Source organism: Pleurodeles waltl, chromosome 3_1, assembly GCF_031143425.1.
Source record: "Pleurodeles waltl isolate 20211129_DDA chromosome 3_1, aPleWal1.hap1.20221129, whole genome shotgun sequence".
Lineage (NCBI taxonomy): Eukaryota > Metazoa > Chordata > Amphibia > Caudata > Salamandridae > Pleurodeles > Pleurodeles waltl.
In genome coordinates this window covers 452621734-452644979 of record NC_090440.1, presented here as the reverse complement: position 1 = coordinate 452644979, position 23246 = coordinate 452621734, and positions in this window count along the sequence as shown.

The following is a 23246-nucleotide window of genomic DNA, read 5'->3' as shown; positions in this document are numbered from 1 at the left end:
TAAAAAGACAAACAAAACCAATAATTCGGTTCACTCACCAATATGTGAAGAGCAAGAAAAGCCCCAAAACATGCAAAAGTAAGTTATAATCCACCAGTAATGTGTTGAATTATGCCAAACGTGAAAAACCCCTCAAAAGAATCCCCACCAGTGTTGTATACACACGTTTCTTCATTACCCAATTGGTTCAAATGCTCGACATATGTTTCAGTAATTTAAACGGCCACAGGCACGGGCTTCCAGGGTATCTCTACAGGGTAAATTTAAACATCAGAAGCACTTCCCTGTCACTGCTTGCATTTATACAGCCTTCAATTAGAACAACCTCTCATCGCACAGCGCGCTACATTTTAAACTTTCTATCACCGAAATATGACGAAAAAGAGTTTTTTTCCAAATATTCAGGTTAGCAAAGGATTCTGGGTAACAGAACCTGATCAGAGCCCCACAAGTCACCCCATCCTGGATTCCCCTAGGTGTCTAGTTTTCAAAACTGTGCAGGTTTGCTATGTTTCCCTAGGTGCCAGCTGAGCTAGAGGCCAAAATCCACAGCTAGGCACTTTGCAAAAAACAGCTCTGTTTTCTTTGTGAAAATGTGATGTGTCCACTTTGAGTTTTGGGGCATTTCCTGTCGCGGGCACTAAGCCTACCCCCACAAGTGAGGTATCATTTTTATCGGGAAACTTGGGGGACCGCTGGGTGGAAGGTCATTTGTGGCTCCTCTCAGATTCCAGAACTTTCTGTCACCGAAATGTGAGGGAAAAGTGTTTTTTTGGCCACATTTTGAGGTTTGCAAAGGATTCCGGGTAGCAGAACCTGATCAGAGCTCCACAAGTCACCCCATCTTGGAATCCCCTAGGTGTCTAGTTTTCAAAACTGTGCAGGTTTGCTAGGATTCCCTAGGTGCCAGCTGAGCTAGAGGCCAAAATCCACAGCTAGGCACTTTGCAAAAAACAGCTCTGTTTTCTTTGTGAAAATGTGATGTGTCCACGTTGAGTTTTGGGGCATTTCCTGTCGCGGGCACTAGGCCTACCCCCACAAGTGAGGTATCATTTTTATCGAGAGACTTGGGGGCATGCTGGGTGGAAGGACATTTGTGGCTCCTCTCAGATTCCAGAACTTTCTGTCACCGATATGTTAGGAAAAAGTGTTTTTTGGCCACATTTTGAGGTTTGCAAAGGATTCCAGGTAACAGGACCTGATCAGAGCTCCACAAGTCACCCCATCTTGGATTCCCCTAGGTGTCTAGTTTTCAAAACTGTGCAGGTTTGCTAGGTTTCCCTAGGTGCCAGCTGAGCTAGAGGCCAAGATCCACAGCTAGGCACTTTGCAAAAAACAGCTCTGTTTTCTTTGTGAAAATGTGATGTGTCCACGTTGAGTTTTGGGGCATTCCTGTTGTGGGCACTAGGCCTACTCCCACAAGTGAGGTATCATTTTTATCGTGAGATTTGGGGGAACGCTGGGTGGAAGGAAATTTGTGGCTCCTCTCAGATTCCAGAACTTTCTCTCACCGAAATGTGAGGAAAAAGTGTTTTTTTGGCCACATTTTGAGGTTTGCAAAGGATTCTGGGTAACAGAACCTGATCAGAGCCCCACAAGTCACCCCATCCTGGATTCCCCTAGGTGTCTAGTTTTCAAAACTGTGCAGGTTTGCTAGGTTTCCCTAGGTGCCGGCTGAGGTAGAGGCCAAGATCCACAGCTAGGCACTTTGCAAAAAACACATCAGATTTCAATGTAAAAATGTGATGTGTCCATGTTGCCTTTCCTGTCGCGATCATTAGGCCTACCCACGAAAGTAGGTACCATTTTTATCGGGAGACTTGGGGGACACAGAATAGCGCAACAAGTGTTATTGCCCCTTGCCTTTCTCTACATTTTTTCCTTCCAAATGTAAGACAGTGTATAAAAAAGACATCTATTTGAGAAATGGCCTGTAATTCACATGCTAGTATGGGCACCCCGGAATTCAGAGATGGGCAAATAACCACTGCTGCTCAATACCTTATCTTATGCCCATTTTGGAAATACAAAGGTTTTCTTGATACCTATTTATCACTCTTTATATTTCAGCAAATGAATTGTTGTATACCCGGTATAGAATGAAAACCCATTGCAAGGTGCAGCTCATTTTTTGGCTCCGGGTACCTAGGGATCTTGATGAACCTAAAAGCCCTATATATCCCTGCAACCAGAAGAGTCCAGTACATGTAACGGTATATTGCTTTAAAAAATCTGACATTGCAGGAAAAAGTTACAGAGTAAAACGCTGAGAAAAATGACTGTTTTTTCAGCTCAATTTCAATATATTTTTTTTCAGCTGTTATTTTCTGTAGAAAAACCTTGTAGGATCTACACATATGACACCTTGCTGAATTCAGAATTTTGTCTACTTCTCAGAAATACTTAGCTTTCTGGGATCCAGTGTTGATTGCACACCCAATCCTGTAACTAACTGGAAGGAGGATGAAAGCACCAAAAATAATAAAAATGAGGTATGTCCCAGTAAAATGCCAAAATTGTGTTGAAAAATGTGGTTTTCTGATTCAACTCTGCCTGTTCCTGAAAGCTGGGAAGATGGTGATTTTAGCACAGCAAACCCTTTGTTGGTGCCATTTTCAGGGTAAAAACCACAAGCCTTCTTCGGCAGCCCTTTTTTCCCATTTGTTTGAAAAAAACAAAATTTTAGGTGTATTTTGGCTAATTTCTTGGTCTCCTCCAGAGGAACCCAGAAACTCTGGGTATCTTTAGAATAACTAGGATGTTGAAAAAAAAGGAAGTAAATTTGGCATGGATAGCTTATGTGGACAAAAAGTTATGAAGGCCTAAGTGAAACTACCCCAAATAGCCAAAAAAAGGGCTCAGCACTGGGGGGGGGGGGAAGGTCCAGCAGCTAAGAGGTTAAGGTACCACTCCCTAGTTAAAGGTAACGCTAGAGGGGGCCTTTAATGGCCAGTATAGCCCAATATGGCAGGCTTTGAGGCTATATAAAAAACCATAAGACTGTGCTGCTTTGAATGTTATGGCAAGGCATTGAACATGCATAATATTGACCTCTGTACCTTATCATAAAATATAGATTCTCTAGGGTAGAAAATCGTGATTTAAAGACATGTAAATAATTTACTCACCCTTATTTTTTATGATTACAGGAAACATTTGAGGATCATTTAAGGAGTTCAAGAGTTCTGGCTAATTGTCGGCAGAAGACAAAGAAGAAGATAACTATAAAGTTTCTTGTTCATCAAAGGGACAGCAAAAAGAAGGAAGATGGCTGTATGTTTGGGATATTTATGCTCATTTAGAATGTTATTAATGTTCTAAATCTAAAGTTAAAATTCTACTTGTTGCTGCTGTGTATGTTGCAATAAAGATGGCCATGCATAATATTAGCCTCAATGTCTTTAATTAAATCATGATTTTCTACCCATCCCTGCTGTGGAAAATCTGAATTTATTGTGCAAGTAACCTGAATGAAAAGTTTGATGCAGATATTCCATATATTCTCCAGTAGCGCACCTCTTGTTTAGTCTTAGAACCTCTCCAAACTCTCATTCACGTAGAAGGGTTTGTCCAAATAACCCTTGGACAAGGTCACAGAACTGGCTCTTCCAGTTCATGAAGTCAGATCCACTGGGGCAATGATTTAAGCAAATGTAGGTACAGAGCTTACAGGGACCAACAAAAGTCTAAAAATGAATTATTTTCTTCTTAGTACAAGCAACTGCGCCTCCTTTGTCTTCATCCAGTCTGATCTGAAGTACAGAAATCTCATGCATGGGTTTCACTTGACATTGGTATGTGGCTAATCTAGTCCATAAAGATTCTCACACAATACAATCCCTCTTTTATTACAGCTTCAACATAATTGACTCAAAACTCTTCTCTACTTCTAAGATATTCTCTTGACTATATGTCATGGCACAGAGAGTCAGACATGAAAGAAGTTACATGGTAATTCTGATATTCAATGGAAAATGGTAATGCAGTACGCCAAATCATTCCCTGACCAAACATCTGACTAATGTAGTGTTCTCTACAAAATTCTTTATACCATATTCCAATATGTTGCATTGGTTAGGATCATTAATAGATGTGAAAAGGTATGAAGGCTTACAGTTATAAATATGAATCTCAGTAATTCAGTTAAGCTGGTTCAGACATACCACATTCCATAGCTTATAATTATCAAAATTAGACTAGACAACTCAAATGTGATTGCAAATTTGATTTTGTGAAGGTAAATCACAATAAAGATTTTATCATGTTATTTATTGATTTTGTCATTACTGAGATTCACATTTAATGTCCATTTCTATGTAAACTTGTAATAAATGTCCTACATCATTGCTGTCCAGAGTTGATGCAGATTTCTGCACTGTACATTATTTACTCCATATTACAGGTAAAATATCTTATAAATAGCCATAGTACAACAGGCTACTTTGATAGTACTAATACCCATCATGTTAACCCCTTCTGTGCCTGGGATGTAATGGTTAAGTCCCACGACACAGTGCTCCTGTGCCGAGGACGTAACCATTACGTCCTGGAACTGCACTGCCCCCTTGGGCCTCCCCCCCCCGGGCAGGGATGGAAGGGGAATTGCTTTGGACCCACTCTGGTTCCCCCTCAATTTCTATATGTTTTTGGCTCTTCCCTGTCACAGGCACTTGGCCCATCTACACAAGTGAGGTATCATTTTTATCGGGAGACTGAGGGAAACGTTCAGTGGTAAGAAATTTTTGCCGGTATGGTGATCCGACACAGAAATGTGGGGAAAAAAATATTTTTTTTGCTAAATTTGAGGTTTGCTGAGGATTCTGGGTGAGAAAACACTGGGGGATCCATGCAAGTCACACCTCCCTGGACTCCCTAGGGTGTCTAGATTTTAGAAATGTCTGGGTTTGGTAGTTTTTCCTAGATGGCTGCTGAGCCCAGGGCTAAAAATGCAGATGAGCCCCCCCTACAAAAACAGGTAGTTTTGTATTTGACAATTTTGATATGTCCACTTAGTGTATTGGGGCATTTTCTGTTACGGACACTAGGCCTACCCACACAAGTTAGGTACTATTTTTATAGGGAGATTTGGGGAAATGCTAGGTAGAAGGAAGTTTGTGGCTTCCATCAGGTTACAGAACTTAGCAGCACCAAAATGTGAGGAAAAAGTGTTTTTTTGCCAAATTCTGAGGTTTGCTAAGGATTCCGGGTAACAGAACCTGGTGAGAGCACCACAAGTTACCCGATCCTGGGTTCCCCTAGGTATATAGTTTTCAGAAATGTCCAGGTTTGCTAGGTTTTTCTAGGTGTCGGATGAGCTAGAGTCCAAAATCCACAGCTTGGCACTTTGCAAAAAACAGGTCAGTTTTCTTTGGGAAAATGTGATGTGTCCATGTTGTGTTTGGGGCATTTCCTGTCGCGGGCACTAGGTCCACAAAAGTGAGGTACCATTTTTATTGGGAGACTTGGGGAAATGATGAGTGGAAGGACATTTGTGACTCCTCTCAGATTCCAGAACTTTCTCTCACCAAAATGTGAGGAAAAAGTGTTTTGTTTTGCAAAAGTTTGAGATATGCAAAGGATTCTCGGTAAGAAAACCTGATGACAGCCCCACAAGTCACCCCATCCTGGATTCCCGTAGGTGTCTAGTTTTATAACATGCACAGGTTTGGTATGTTTCCATAGGTGTCGGCTGAGCTAGGGGCCAAAGCCCACAGCTAGACACTTTCCAAAAAAGAGGTCAGATTTCAATGTAAAAATGTGATGTGTCCATGTTGCATTTCCTGTCACGAGCATTAGGCCTACCCGCACAAGTGAGGTACCATTTTTATCTGGAGACTTGGGGGAACACAGAATGGCAAAACAAGTGTTATTGCCTCTTGTCTTTCTCTACGTTTTTTCCTTCCAAATGTAAGCTAGTGTGTAAAAAAGAAGTCTGTTTGAGAAATGCCCTGTAATTCACATGCTAGTATGGGGACCCTGGAATTCAGAGATGTGCAAATAGCCACTGCTTCTCAACACCTTATCTAGTGCTCATTTTGGAAATACAAATGTTTCCTTGATACCTATTTTTCACTCTTTCTTTTTCACCAAAAGAATTGCAGTATACCCGGTATACAATGAAAACCCATTGCAAAATGCAGCTCATTTATTGGCTCTGGGCAACCAGAAGAGTCCAGCAGACATAACAGTATATTGCTTTAAAAAATCTGCCATATTGGAAAAAGTTATAGAAGAAAACGTGGACAGAAACTGTTCTTTTTTCACTTCAATTTCAATATTTATTTTATTTTAGCTGTTACTTTCTGTAGAACAACCTTGAAGGATCTACACAAATGACCCCTTACTGAATTCAGAATTATGTCTACGTTTCATAAATGATTAGCTGTCTGGGATCCAGCATTGGTGTCACACCCATTTCTGTCACTAACTGGAAGGAGGCTGAAAGCACAACAAATAGTAAAAATGGGGTATGTCCCAGTTTTCTAATCAAGTCTGCCTGTTCCTGCTGAAAGCTGGGAAGATGGTGATTTTAGCACGGCAAACCCTTTGTTGATGCCATTTTCAGGCAAAAAAACACAAGGTTTTGTCTTAAGCCCTTTTTTTCAATTTTTTGGTAAAAAACAAAATTGTAGTTGTATTTTGGCTAATTTCTTGGTCTCTTCCAGGGGAACTGAAAGAAGGTCCACACAATGAAGCGTAAACAGGAAACGTTAATTAAGAAGTAGAAACTGAAGCATTCAAGAGAAAAGGGGCACAGAGTATAACTGACTTGAAAGAACATGGAACACCTTGACATCATGAGTCAATGATGTCATGTTGTTCCATACATCTACCAGATGTTATTAAACAAGATCACCACAATTCTCCCCCCTTTTGAAACTAGTCAACAAGATGATCCTAATCCATATGTACAATTAAAAAATATATATATATATAATACAATTGCTACAAGGAGAATCCCATAGCAAAGGTAAAGCAGGAACTTCTATACAACATATTGAAAAAAACAGATAATAAAGAAGAGAATTACATTTATGTTTATCACATGACAAAATCTTGAAACTTCTTTGGCTTTTGGCAAATTCTTCTGCTTATTCTAACTGTATGCTTATCATCAACATCTGGGACATTAACATTACACTTCCTAACTTTCTTGATTGGTTGAATAATACCAAATTGACTCTGTGCAAGTGGATCCAGTGCTATGCGAGATGTATTCCACCAACTTCCATCTGATAATCTCACAGCATTCTTACGTAATTCACTAATTTGTTGAAATCCTTAAATTTTGAGAAGCCTTTTCTAACCAATACAGGATTTTTTACTCTCACCCAAACACCCACCTGCAATTTTCCACTTCTGTTTTCTACACCTGTTAATCTCTTCATTCCCACATTATTGGAATTGTGTTCTGCAACTTGCCAAATCTCTTTTAAGTTACATCCCTAATGGAACAATTTAATCATCCAAAAAGGACACAGCTCAGTCAATGCCGTTCTTCCCCTCATAAGTTCAAACAGAGTTTTACCTGTAGCAACATGAGGCGTGGTGTGATAGGACCACACTAACTGTTTGATTGCTCGATCTACCGACAAATTAATTCTGTTCTTGGCTTGAGTACTATCTATCAACACACGATTAAATCGCTCAACCATGCCATTGCTTTGTGGATGATAAAGAGGTGTTCTGGTGTGTTTGATACCACATTTGCTCAACAACTGAAGCATTTCCATCAAGACAAATTGAACTCTGTTATCAGTTAAGATCTGTTCTGGGAAACCTTCTTGAATCAAGATCTTCTTTAAACAATCAATCACAGCTTGAGTTGTGGGAAACCTCACCGGCTCCACTTTTACCCATCTAGACAAATGATCTATTATTACAACAAAATACCCCATGCTAGAGGGTAAAATATGGTATGGACCAAGAAAATCAAGACCAAGTTTTTTCCAGGCTCTCACTGGTGAAGGAACAAATGTATCAGTTACACCTTCAGTGATCAATACTTTATCACTCGTACAGCATCTTGTACAACTTTTAACATAGTCATCAATTTCTTTATCCATCCTAGGCCACCAAAAATCAGATCACAACATCCTTTTAGTGATTGTGGCATTCAAATGACCAGCATGAGCTGTAGCAATTAAATTCCTCCTCCAACATACTGGCGGAACAAGTTTGTTACCTCTAACCAACTTATCTCCGTGAATGGATAGTTCATCAGACACTTTCCAAAACGATTGTAACTCTGATGATAAACTCTTCTCCTTGGGCCAACCCGACTTGACCATGCACATCACTTCACCCAATAATTTATCTTTAAGTACAGCATCAATCCATTCTCTTTCATCCAAAGGCATGTCACTCTCAGTAACACAGGCAACAAAACATTCATCAACCTCTGTTTCCCACTCCTGTTCATCGTTATCTTCATTGGGCAACCTTGACAAACAATCTGCCCTTCTGTTTTTCTCACCTGGAATATATGCAACTGAAAACGTAAATTCCAAGAGCTTAGCTAACAATCTTGCAATACAAGCTGTCGAACATTTCATTTTCTTGCCTGACAAAATCTCTACAAGAGGTTGATGATCAGTGTAGGAAATTACCATCTTGCCTGGCATGTTACCCCCATTTTTCACTGTATATATGTTGTTTTAGTTGTATGTGTCACTGGGACCCTGCTAGTCAGGGCCCCAGTGCTCATAGTTGTGCCTGAATGTGTTACCTGTGTTATGACTAACTGTCTCACTGAGGCTCTGCTAACCAGAACCTCAGTGGTTATGCTCTCTCATTACTTTCAAATTGTCACTAACAGGCTAGTGACCAATTGTACCAATTTACATTGGCTTACTGGAACACCCTTATAATTCCCTGATATATGGTACTGAGGTACCCAGGGTATTGGGGTTCCAGGAGATCCCTATGGGCTGCAGCATTTCTTTTGCCACCCATAGGGAGCTCTGACAATTCTTACACAGGCCTGCCACTGCAACCTGAGTGAAATAACGTCCACGTTATTTCACAGCCATTTTTCACTGCACTTAAGTAACTTATAAGTCACCTATATGTCTAACCTTTACCTGGTAAAGGTTAGGTGCTAAGTTACTTAGTGTGAGGGCACCCTGGCACTAGCCAAGGTGCCCCCACATTGTTCAGGGCCAATTCCCCGGACTTTGTGAGTGCGGGGACACCATTACACGCATGCACTACATATAGGTCACTACCTATATGTAGCTTCACAATGGTAACTCCGAATATGGCCATGTAATATGTCTATGATCATGGAATTGCCCCCTCTATGCCATCCTGGCATAGTTGGCACAATCCCATGATCCCAGTGGTCTGTAGCACAGACCCTGGTACTGCCAAACTGCCTTTCCCGGGGTTTCACTGCAGCTGCTGCTGCTGCCAACCCCTCAGACAGGCATCTGCCCTCCTGGGGTCCAGCCAGGCCTGGCCCAGGATGGCAGAACAAAGGACTTCCTCTGAGAGAGTGTGTTACACCCTCTCCCTTTGGAAAATGGTGTGAAGGCAGGGGAGGAGTAGCCTCCCCCAGCCTCTGGAAATGCTTTCATGGGCACATTTGGTGCCCATTTCTGCATAAGCCAGTCTACACCGGTTCAGGGACCCCTTAGCCCTGCTCTGGCGCGAAACTGGACAAAGGAAAGGGGAGTGACCACTCCCCTGACCTGTACCTCCCCTGGGAGGTGCCCAGAGCTCCTCCAGTGTGCTCCAGACCTCTGCCATCTTGGAAACAGAGGTGCTGCTGGCACACTGGACTGCTCTGAGTGGCCAGTGCCATCAGGTGACGTCAGAGACTCCTCCTGATAGGCTCCTTCAGGTGTTGCTAGCCTATCCTCTCTCCTAGGTAGCCAAACCCTCTTTTCTGGCTATTTAGGGTCTCTGTCTCTTGGTATTCTTTAGATAACGAATGCAAGAGCTCATCCGAGTTCCTCTGCATCTCTCTCTTCACCTTCTGCCAAGGAATCGACTGCTGACCGCGCTGGAAGCCTGCAAAACTGCAACATAGTAGCAAAGACGACTACTGCAACTCAGTAACGCTGATCCTGCCGCCTTCTCGACTGTTTTCCTGGTGGTGCATGCTGTGGGGGTAGTCTGCCTCCTCTCTGCACTAGAAGCTCCGAAGAAATCTCCCGTGGGTCGACGGAATCGTCCCCCTGCAACCGCAGGCACCAAAGAACTGCATCACCGGTACCTTGGGTCTCCTCTCAGCACGATGAGCGAGGTCCCTTGAATCCAGCAACTCTGTCCAAGTGACTCCCACAGTCCAGTGACTCTTCAGTCCAAGTTTGGTGGAGGTAAGTCCTTGCCTCCCCACGCCAGACTGCATTGCTGGGAACCGCGACGTTTGCAGCTACTCCGGCCTCCGTGCACTTCCGGCGGAAATCCTTTGTGCACAGTCCAGCCTGGGTCCACGGCACTCTAACCTGCATTGCACGACCTCCTAAGTTGTTCTCCGGCGATGTGGGACTCCTTTGTGCGACTTCAGGTGAGCACCGTTTCACGCATCCTTGTAGTGCCTGTTTCTGGCACTTCTCCGGATGCTACCTGCTGCTGAGAGGGCTCCTTGTCTTGCTCGACCTCCCCTCTGTCTCCTGACGCAATTTGCAACATCCTGGGCCCTCCTGGGCCACAGCAGCATCCAAAAACCCTTACCGCACGATTTGCAGCTAGCAAGGCTTGTTGGTGGTCTTTTGGCGGGAAAACACTTCTGCACGACTCTCCACGGCGTGAGGGATCCGTCCTCCAAAGGGGAAAGTCTCTAGCCCTTGTCGTTCTTGCAGAAACCTACGCTTCTACTGTCCAGTAGCAGCATCTTTGCACCCACAGCTGGCATTTCCTGGGCATCTGCCCATCTCTGACTTGCTTGTGACTTTTGGACTTGGTCCCCTTGTTCCACAGGTACCCTCAACTGGAAATCCATCATTGTTGCATTGTTGGTTTGTGTCTTTCCTGCAGAATTCCCCTATCACGACTTCTATGTCCTTTGGGGAACTTTAGTGCACTTTGCACTCACTTTTCAGGGTCTTGGGGTGGGCTATTTTTCTAACCCTTACTATTTTCTAATAGTCCCAGCGACCCTCTACAAGGTCACATAGGTTTGGGGTCCATTTGTGGTTCGCATTCCACTTTTGGAGTACATGGTTTGTGTTGCCCCTATCCCTATGAGTCTCCATTGCATCCTATTGTAACTATACATTGTTTGCACTGTTTTATAATACTATTACTGCATATTTTGGTATTGTGTACATATATCTTGTGTATATTTGCTGTCCTCATACTGAGGGTACTCACTGAGATACTTTTGGCATATTGTCATAAAAATAAAGTACCTTTATTTTTAGTATATCTGTGTATTGTGTTTTCTTATGATATTGTGCAGATGACACTAAGTGGTACTGTAGGAGCTTCACTCGTCTCCTAGTTCAGCCTAAGCTGCTCTGCTAAGCTACCATTATCTATCAGCCTATGCTGCTAGACACCCTATACACTAATAGGGGATAACTGGGTCTGGTGCAAGGTGTAAGTACCCCTTGGTACTCACTACAAGCCAGTCCAGCCTCCTACAATCAGTCTTTAAAACAGAAGGCCTACCCCACAGATACTGTTTAAACTTCTCAACACTCCATACACATGCCAAGAGTTCCTTTTCAATTATGGATTATTTATGTTCCACCTGCCGTAAAGTCCTTGAGGCAAACCCCACAGTGCTTTCATTTCCTTCATCCGACAACTGTGAAATAACAGCTCCTAGACCATATTCACACACATCAACTGTCACAATGGTACTCTTTCCTTCTGAAAATGGCTACAAAGCTGGTGCATTGACAATCTTATGTTTGATTTGTTCAAGCATCCTATTACGCTCATCTGACCACAGAAATGTTGGATTCTTCAATACTGCTCTGAAACATTCAGTGTTCTTCGCAAAATGTCTTTAAAATTTGGCATAGAACTCACATAAACCAAGAAATGACAATAATTGATCTCTGGATTTAGGTGCAGTATGTTCTAAAACGCTTTTTATCAAACTTAATTTAGGTTTAATACCTTCTTTTGACAGAACATGACCTAGATATTCACTTTCCCTAGTTTTGAAATACATTTATCCTTCCTTAAAGTCACACCTCTGCCTTCCAATGTACCTAATACATTTTCAAAAATGTTATCATGCGTCAACTCATCATTTGAAAAGACCAAAATGTCATCCTGGAAAACCACCACATTAAGATTATCCAGGAACACGTCTGACATCAATCTTTGGAAAACCGCAACGGCTGAGGCTACACCAAGAGGTAATCTACAGAATTGAAAAGTTCCATCAGGAGTAACGAAAGCAGTTAAATGTCTAGAATCAGCATCTAATTCCACCTGGTTATATGCAGACCTTAAATCTAGTTTAGTAAACCAACTGGATGGACGAACCTTTGCAATCAAATCATCAATTCTTGGTAGGGGAAAACTGTCCACCCAAATTGCCTCATTTAAACTTCTTAAATCCACACACATCCTTAGATCTCTTGTTTTTTTCTTAGCTAAAACTATGAGAGACAAACATAAAGTCGCTTCAACCTTCTCAATTATACCTTGCTCACACATATCCTTCAAATGCTTAGACAAATCTGTTCTCACACTCATAGGTACGTTCCTTAATTTGAATTTGATAGGAATAGCACCCTGTTTAAGATTTATAGTGTGTGTAAAATTAGTAATCTTTCCTAATTGCTCTTGGAATAATTTCTTAAATTTCTACTGCCAATCACTTATATTACTTGAAACAGCCTTAACTGGACTCAAACTTTTTTTTCCATAACAACAGGTTTGCCTCGTCCAGGCTCAATGGTCAAGTTAAACGCTGCCTGATGAAGCAGCCCTAAAACATTGATCCCTCTCTTAGGAATATAAATCTTTCCACACAGAGTCACATCTAAAATGGTCATTGAAGCACAAAAATAACCATTCAAATCAATCTTGCTTCCTTCAAAAGCGACAGTTGAAACATCAGGAGGAAGAAGAGTTTTGGAAGCCCAAAATTCCTTACATTTTTCTTGAGACACTATACAAGCTCCTGTATCTACTAAGAGTTTTCTATTCACCCCTTGTTAGAAATGGGGTCTTTGGTTGACAGTCAGGTTACCCCCTGTTCAGGCAAGGACCCTCACTCTAGTCAGGGTAAAAGAGAATCACCCTCAGCTAACCCCTGCTTACCCCCTTTGTAGCTTGGCAGAGAAGTAGGCTTAACTTCAGAGTGCTAGGTGTAAAGTATTTGAACCAACACACACAGTAACTTAATGAAAACACTAAAAAATGACACAACACCAGTTAAAAAAAAAGAAATATTGATCTAAACAGAACAAGACCAAAACAACAAATATCCAATATACACAAGTCAAGTTATGAATTTTTGAAGATTAAACTCCAAAATAGTGCTTAGAAACACAAAATGCTTCGATGAGGTGTTAACAAGGCAAAGTGAAGGAGCCGTTCCCAACAAGCCGACACCAGCTGCACCGGACACGGAGTCGCGTAGACCCCCAAGTAGAGTACCTTTGGTGAAGAGTGAAAACAAGACGATGCGCAAAGTTGGGGATCGCGGCGTCTGTGTGAAACGTTGAATCTGCGCACTTCGAGCGGCATTGGTAACAACGTGGTGAGGCGACTTCCACAGAGTCGCAGACTTCAGCGGGGCTGCAGCGGCGTTGGGCCTGCGAAGGTTGTCACGTTCCAGCGAAGATCACGGAGTCGGTTGCAGGCGGCGTCACCAGATTCAGCAACAGCGTCGGTCCGAAGTCATCTGAAGTCGATTTCCGTGGATTTCCATCAGCTTTCCATGCAAGGGCCCAGGGACTGGATAGGGCACCACTTGTCAGAGCAGGAGTCTCTCCAGAGACTCCAGGTGCTGGCAGAGAGAAGTCTTTGCTGTCCCTGAGACTTCAACCAACAGGAGGCAAGCTCTAAATCAAGCCCTTGGGGATTTCTTCACAAGATGGAAGGCACACAAAGTCCAGTCTTTGCCCTCTTGCTCTGGCAGACGCAGCAACTGCAGGATAGCTCCACAAAGCACAGTCACAGGCAGGGCAGCACTTCTCCTCAGCTCTTCAACTCTTCTCCAGGCAGGCAGAGGTTCCTCTTGATGTCCAGAAGTGATCTAAAGTCTGTGGTTTTGGATGCCCTTCTCATACCCAATGTCTCCTTTGAAGTAGACCTACTTCAAAGTAATGTCTCTTTGGAAGGTAAAATCCTGCCTTGCCCAGGCCAGACCCCAGACACTCACCAGGGGGTCGGAGATTGCATTGTGTGAGGACAGGCACAGCCCTTTCAGGTGTAAGTGACCACTCCTCCCCTCCCTCCTAGCACAGATGGCTCATCAGGAAATGCAGACTACACCCCAGCTCCCTTTGTGTCACTGTCTAGTGTGAGGTGCAACCAGCCCAAATGTCGAACTGACCCAGACAGGGAATCCACAAACAGGCAGGGTCACAGAAATGGTATAAGCAAGAAAATGCTCACTTTCGAAAAGTGGCATTTTCAAACACACAGTCCTAAAATCAACTCTACTAAAAGATGTATTTTTAAATTGTGAGCTCAGAGACCCCAAACTCCACATTTCCATCCGCTCCCAAAGGGAATCTACACTTTAATCAGATTTAAAGGTAGCCCCCGGGTTAACCTTTGAGAGGGACAGGCCTTGCAACAGTGAAAAACGAATTTAGCAATATTTCACTGTCAGGACATTTAAAACACATTGCTATATGTCCTACCTTAACCATACACTGCACCCTGCCCTTGGGGCTACCAAGGGCCTACCTTAGGGGTGTCTGACATGTAAGAAAAGGAAAGGTTTAGGCCTGGCAAGTGGGTATACTTCCCAAGTCGAACTTACAGTTAAAAGTGCACACACAGACACTGCAATGGCAGGTCTGAGACATGATTACAGAGCTACTTATGTGGGTGGCACACCCAGTGCTACAGGCCCACTAGTAGTCTTTGATTTACAGGCCCTGGCACCTCTAATTGCACTTTACTAGGGACTTACTAGTAAATCAAATATGCCAATCATGGATAAACGAATTCCATACAATTTACACGGAGAGCATATGCACTTTAGCACTGGTTAGCAGTGGTAAAGTGCTCAGAGTTCAAAATCCAACAGCAACAGGTCAGAAAAAATAGGAGGCAGGAGGCAAAAAGATTGGGGATAACCCTGCGGAAGCAAAAAAGTCCAACACCCTTTCAATTGATACATCAATATCTGGAACAAAAACTGTCTTGTTTGGCAAAGTAGAAGTATCTTTAACCACTAGTACATATTCATTTGTTTGTGTTACAGAAGTGTTCTCAGTGTCATCACTTAGCACACAACGAACATTTCTCTTTTTGGTACTCCTACACACTCTTGAGAAATGTCCCATTTTACCACAGTTTCTACATTGTTGATTTATCGCTGGACAGTCCTTGTAGGAAGAAACGTGGACTGATTAACCACATCTGTAACAAATAGGTCTCTGAATATATGTTAATTGAGTAGTTCTTCTGAAACTAGTGTTATCCTGTTGTTTCTCAGCGCGTACTTGTTTTTTGTTGTCACAATTTTGCATACTCATGACTACTCCAGAGATGGTTGTGTTGGATAGTGACACCTCTAATTGTTTGTCATCTTTCATTGAACATTCAATATTCTTTGCAAAATCAATAGCTTTATCCAGCGAAGGATCCTTACATGTTAATAGTTTCTCTTGAATTCTTTTGGAGTAACACCTGGCAACTAGTTGATCTCTAATAAGTTGAGAAGTAAAATTCTCAAATTCACACTTAGCTGCTAGAACCCTCAGTGCCACTATAAAAGTAACAATACTTTCACTGGGACTTTGTGACCTAGTGAAAAATTTGCAACGATGTACTACTATGTTTTTTGTTTTGATAAAATACTTGTCCAATTGTGCAATGGCCATTTCAAATTAATTTAACTCCTCTTCTTCACCCAGTTCATAAGCTGGCAGCTGATCAAATATGTTCTGACCTTCAATTCCCAAACAATAATACATTAAACTCTTCTTCCTTTCCGGTCTGAATTTATGTCCATCAATAGCACCTAAGTATGCCTTAAAAGATTGTAGCCATAGTTTCCATTCAAGAGGTGGATCCCTAGGATCTTGACAAAAAAGGTGCTGGGTGTATTACATTTTGCATTCTTAAAAAAAATAAAAAATAACCACAAAAAACACTGGTATAGAACTGAAACAAAAAACAACTGTTAGATGTTTTTTAGAAAGAGAAAAAAAAAATCACTTTGTGCAACCCAAATGTCTTAATCTTATATACATAAAATACAAGAAGTGCAACTCAAGCCCTCATAAACTTGAAAGAAGTGTTTTTTGTTTTTTTTTATGAACCAAAAACAGGCCCTTAATGGCCAAACCGTAAATCTGAAGATCAAAATCCGAAGTCCGTTTTCGTTTAATAAAAACGATTGCAGCCGCTGTGTAAGAAAAGACGTCTTCAACTCCACACCGATGGCCTTGTCTGTCACACACCAGCAAGGTAGGTGTGTCAATCCCAGTCAAACTCCACTAACACTGCGTAGTCAATCTCCACAAACACTGCGCAGCTTGCGGTTGCGGTGAGCGCCCGTCTTGCGTGTATTCAGCTTTAGACACAAAGCCTAAGTGCGCCCTTCTCAACTGCTCCTCGACTGTCACAAAACAAACGGCGCTCGTGCAGTTTGTGCACTCGTGCAGTACCTCTGTGCCCCAAGTCAATATTAATGATGGGCCGACATAACGTAGGAAAAAATAAATAAACTCACAATGCAGGAGCCCGCAAAGATTACGGTGGCTTAACAAGGCATGAGCACAACCAGAGCTCGTCGTGCTTGGCCCAAATTCCTTCAGTTTCAGCGATTGAGGTGATGGCAGTAAATCAGGCTCACCAAACTTCCATAAATATCTTCTTTTCACCCTCGTCGCCACTTGAAAGAATGTCCACGCGATGAAGCGTAAACAGGAAACGTTTATTAAGAAGTAGAAACCGAAGTATCCAAGAGAAAAGGGGCACAGAGCATAACTGACTTGACAGAACATGGAACACCATGACATCATGAGTCAATGATGTCATGATGTTCCATACATCTACCAGATGCTATCAAACAAGATCACCACAGGAACCCACAAACTCTGGGTAGCTTTAGAATCCCTGGGATGTTGGAAAAAAGGACGCAAATTTGGTGGGGGTAGCTTGTGTGGACAAAACGTTATGAGGGCCTAAACGTAAACTTCCCCAAATAGCCAAAAAAAGGCTTGGCACAGGAGTTGGAAAAGGCCTGGCAGCGAAGGGGTTAATGGAGCACAAGTTGCTGCTCATGCTGTGCATATTTAACACAGCTTAACCACAGAAATACTTGAATACACACACTGCTTAATTTGTAAATAAAAACATGACGGTGTGCCGCTGCTCCGATTAAATATGCGAGCACGCAATACTGAAGCAGTGTAATCCTGAAGTCATCCTTTCAGCTTTCTCACTTTGTGACCTCTTTCGTTTTTCTCTTCCTCCTTCTTTCCAATATGTGTCTTTTGCTCGCAATAAATGCTGAAGCAGAAAAATAAGTGCCAGCCCTTAAAGAAAAGTGTCGGTGCCCTGCACCGGAGACCACAGGCTCTAATTAAGCACTGGCTACACACCATGCACATGGACTTCCCACACCTGGGAATTAGTCAATTAAATTTTACTTGGGATGATGCTAATACGGTGAAGTCTGCGAGATGCGCTCGCCCAGAACAAATAGAACTTCTCCAAATTTCCTCAAAGTATCTGGTTAATTTGTTTTCAGTGCAATAAAAATTAGAGGTGTGTTAAATTCGAGTTATTTTCTTTTTAGAAATGATGCAAAATTGCAGTGAAATTACCTGTAAATTATGAGAGAGGCGCAATCTGAAATGCAGAGGTTTTCTTTCTTGCCACAAAACGCATCCTGTCATCCTAAATGGAAAAGAAAATTGCTCTATAGGAAGCAGAGAGTATACGGCAGCCCCTCGCGCTGCGTTGTTTCTGTGCTCCCGCACTAGGGTGTTTTTTTTTTCTACATCAACTGAAATACGGCAGCTGGTGCAATTGCGTAATTTCATGTGCCAAGAGTAACACGAAATTACACAAGATTACGCTATCCCACCTCTACATGAAATGTCAGTATTTGTATGCTAAATGAGGGATTTTGTTTAATTATGACCGATGTATCCTGTGTGCTTCAAGGCTGTAATAAGTGAGGGAAAATGTTGGGCAAGATTTCCTGAAATTAGTATTTGAAAAAATAGCTTTTTTATGTTCTGTTAAAATATATCATTACTGTTCTAAAGCAGTATTTGCAAATTTATGAAGAGTGATTGCACGTTGTGCTATTCACAGTGCGTTGTTTATAGAGAAAGGCATAGACATTCATGGGAAGACTAGGAAGAATAGAGTGTAGGCAGCTCAGCTCCACCTATTCATCTAACGCACTCTCATATTCACAACTATGTGTATCACCAAAAGCAGTGGATCATCTTGCACTTGTAGAAAGGGCCAGTCAGTGTCTGCAAGGAAAGTGGTTTCCTGTTACAAGTATCTCCCTTTTAAGATTATTCTTAAAATCGACATAGATATACCAGAAACACACTTGCTCGAGTGGATACATTCTGATTTTAAAGAATTTGTTGGCAGAGACTGAAAAATGTTGCTAGTCAAAGTGTGTGAGAGCACCGCAGAGGCAACTCTGTTTCGGCTCAAAATAATCTAAAAACCTGAGTAGGAACAGTAAGCCCGGAGAGCAAGGATTTTATTTGACACTTTTGATAATTATTCATAGAACCTTAGGCAGCATCATTCTTTATAATTATTCACATAACCTGCGGTAGAAGATGTGTTTTATAACACAACTGATATTCATAGCTGATAGTTATGTTACTTATTATGTCAAAATATATATGTTATGACCTATATTTTCAGGCTAACCATTGCGAGAATCATCCTAGCCTCCTCGTTCCGAATATTTTAGAAAGAGCAGGGCTTGTGTTGCACAATAACAGAAGAGTCATGCTGCTGAAATATGGTGAACACATGCCAGGCTTCTGTTGACCGTGTGTTGACCTCTGACTTGTGACAGATAACACAGACATATGTCCATAGTTTGTGTGGTACACACATTAATAGACTGGGTCAATCCTCCGATTTGCCAAGCAAGTGCAGGCTCTACAGCCAGCACAATGCATTGACATACAGACCTGTTATTCACTGTGGGAAGTGTAGTGACAGGATATAATTTTCAGAATATTGTCTGACGTAAAATATTGTGTCCTAAATACAAAATATCAACCCATTGGAGATAATAAGAAAAAACAAGTATACTGAATGAACAATATTTCCTATAAATTATGTTAAGAACACAATATTTCTGGCAGACTTCATTTTTGCATATGATACACGGATATAAAGCCCACTGTGGGTAGGTATACCCCATCAATTCAGTCCAGATCACCTCCAAGTGTTTTGATATTTGATGACACAACTCAAATGTATGGATTTCTGTGAGGGTTAGACACTTTCTAACCTGGACACAATTAATTATTCAATAGTCACAATATTCAAACAACACAGAACTTTAAACCATGGTGCTGTTTTATCATATTACATATTAATGGATCTGTTGGCAGCTTTCTCAGCCATGCCCCACACAATCATAGTAAGCAGAGTAAAGATACTGGTATTAGGTATCAGGCTCAAAAGTGGATTGTTGGCTTATATTTCAATGGTCATAATTCTTATCACAACTTGTTGTTTCAACTTTGGTGGCCAAATGTACAAGGATCACCCCCACCACCATTTCCTTCTGCCAAAACCTAAGAATTATTTTTTGTGCGTTTTCATTTAAAAGTTCGCATGATAAGCTCTTAGACAGATGCTTTCTTATATTATGTGCTTTACCAAAAATCACGTCTTCTTCCAGCAGTTCGCAAGAAAGCTAGTCCAATCGTTAGTATTTACATGACTGGATTAAGGTAATTCACTGTATAGATTTGCCTGCTTATCTGAAAGCTTTCTTCTTATAACCTACCTGCAACAAGTTCAAAATGCTGCAGTGAAGTGTATTCTGAGACTTAGGGAGAAATTCTATATGTGCCTCATATAATTTCCCCTTCCTCAGCTTCTGTGCACAGACCCGAACTGGGAACCCAAAGCAGCACTGGCAAATAATGTCAATCCTGTCCCCAGACGATGCAGAGCCAGCAAGCGACCCTGACCATTACATGTGAGGTTTTGGGAGGGTCTCCCTCCCAGGAAAATTTGAAAAAATGTCAAAATGGTGCATTGCAAAACACATTGTTCATTATACATTCCATTGTATTCGCTTTTAAAGCATAGCAAATGATAATCGTGCAGTGCACCTGGACATGACAAACTTTGTTGGGGCTCTTCATGATTCGATCATTAGCACCCTCCCACAGTGCCTCTCATCCATCCATAGCCCCCCTCTCACATGTATTTCATTTGTTTTAAAGCACCTCTTATACCATTGTAGGATGTTGGAGCATGTTTCATCACACACATATGCAGATACAATGAATCCTGCATGAGTATATCAGTGTATAGTAAATGTAACATGACAAAGGTGTAGAAAAGTACCATCTTGCCTGGCATGTTACCCCCATTTTCACTGTATGTATGCTTGTTTTTGCCCATGTGTCGCTGGGATCCTGCCAGGCAGGACCCCAGTGCTCATAATGTATGCCCTGCATGTGTTCCCTGTGTGGTGCCTAACTGTATCACTGAAGCTCTGCTAACCAGAACCTCAGTGTTTATGCTCTCTCTGCTTTTCACAATTGTCACTGCAGGCTAGTGACTATCTTCACCAAGTCTCATTGGCACACTGGAACACCCTTATAATTCCATTGTATGTGTTACCTAGGTACCCAGGGTATTGGGGTTCCAGGAGATCCCTATGGGCTGCAGCATTTCTTTTGCCACCAATAGGGAGCTCAGACAATTCTTACACAGGACTGCCACTGCAGCCTGAGTGAAATAACGTCCACGTTATTTCAAAGCCATTTTTCACTGCACATAAGTAACTTATAAGTCACATATATGTCTAACCCTCACTTGGTGAAGGTTAGGTGCCAAGTTACTTAGTGTGTGGGCACCCTGGCACTAGCCAAGGTGCCCCTACATTGTTCAGGGCAAATTCCCCGGACTTTGTGAGTGCGGGGACACCATTACATGCACTACATATAGGTCACTACCAAACTGCCTTTCCGGGGTCTCCACTGCAGCTGCTGCCAACCCACCAGACAGGATTCCGCCCCCCTGGGGCCTGGGCAGCCCAGTCCCAGGAAGGCAGAACAAAGGATTTCCTCTGAGAGAGGGTGTTACACCCTCTCCCTTTGGAAATAGGTGTGAAGGGCTGGGGAGGAGTAGCCTCCCCCAGCCTCTGGAAATGCTTTGAAGGGCACAGATGGTGCTTATCTCTGCATAAGCCAGTCTACACCGGTTTGCTCTGGCGCGAAACTGGAGAAAGGAAAGGGGAGGTGCCCAGAGCTCCTCCAGTATGTCCCAGACCTCTGCCATCTTGGATTCAGAGGTGTTGGGGCACAATGGACAGCTCTGAGTGGCCAGTGCCAGCAGGTGATGTCAGAGACCCCTCCTGATAAGTGCTTACCTCTTTCAGTAACCAAGCCTCCTTTCTTAGTAGCCAAACCTCCTTTTTTGGCTATTTAGGGTGTCTCCTCTGGGCTATTCCTCAGATAACGAATGCAAGAGCTCACCAGAGATCATCTGCACTTCCCTCTTTGACTTCTGCCAAGGATCGACCGCTGACTGCTCCAGGACGCCTGCAAAATCGCAACAAAGTAGCAAGATGACTACCAGCAATATTGTAGCACCTCATCCTGCCGGCTTTCTCAACTGTTTCCTGGTGGTGCATGCTTTGAGGGATGTCTACCTTCACCCTGCACTGGAAGCCAAGATGAAATCTCCCGTGGGTCGATGGAATCTTCCCCCTGCCAACGCAGGCACCAAACTTCTGCATCACCGGTCCTCTGGGTCCCCTCTCATCCTGACGAGTGTGGTCCCTGGAACACAGGAGCTGGGTCCCAGTGTCTCCCACAGTCCAGTGGCCCTTCTGTCCAAAGGTGGTGGAGGTAAGTCCTTGCTTCCCCACGCCAGACAGCAAACCTGTGCGCTGCATGATTTGCAGCTGCTCCAGCTTCTGTGCACTTCTCCAAGGATTCCTTTGTGCACAGCCTACCCTGGGTCCCCAGCACTCCTTCCTGCATTGCCCAACTCGCTGAGTTGGACTCCGACATTGTGGGACCCTCCTTTGTGACTCTGAGTTGACTGCTGTCCTCAGATCTTCTAAGTGCCTGTTCCAGCACTTCTGTGGGTTCTGCCTGCTTCTGTGGAGGCTCTCTGAGTTGCTGAGAACCCCCTCTGTCTCCTCCTCCAAGGGGCAACATCCTGGTCATTCCTGGTCCCCAGCAGCACCCAAAATCCTCAACTTTGACTCTTGCAGCTAGCAAGGCTTGTTTGCAGTATTTCTGCGTGGAAAAACATCTGCAACCTCCAGCATGCCGTGGGACGTCTTCTCCCCAAAGGGGAAGTTCCTGGCTTCTTTTGTTGTTGCAGAATCTTTGGCTTCTTCCACCCACAGGTAGCCCTTTTGCACCTACATCTGGGGTTTAGTGGGCTCCTGCCCCCCTGGACACTTGAGTGACTCTTGGACTTGGTCCCATTCTTTACAGGTCCTCAGGTCCAGGAATCCATCTTCAGTGTTTTGCTGGTGCTTGTGGTTCTTGCAGAATCCCCACTCACAACTATTCTGTCTTTCTGGGATAGTAGGGTAACGTTACTCCTACTTTTCAGGGTCTTGGGGTGGGATATTTTGGACACCCTTACTGTTTTCTCACAGTCCCAGCGACTCTCTACAACCTCCCATAGGCCTGGGGTCCATTTGTGATTCGCATTCAACTTTTGGAGTATATGGTTTGTGTTGCCCCTCGGCCTATGTCTACCTATTGCATCCTATTGTGATTCTACATTGTTTGCACTACTTTTCTTACTGTTACTTACCTGTTTTGGGTTTGTGTACATATAACTTGTGTATATTACTTACCTCCTAAGTGAGGGTATCCTCTGAGATACTTTTGGCATATTGTCACTAAAATAAAGTACTTTTATTTTTAGTAACTCTGAGTAGT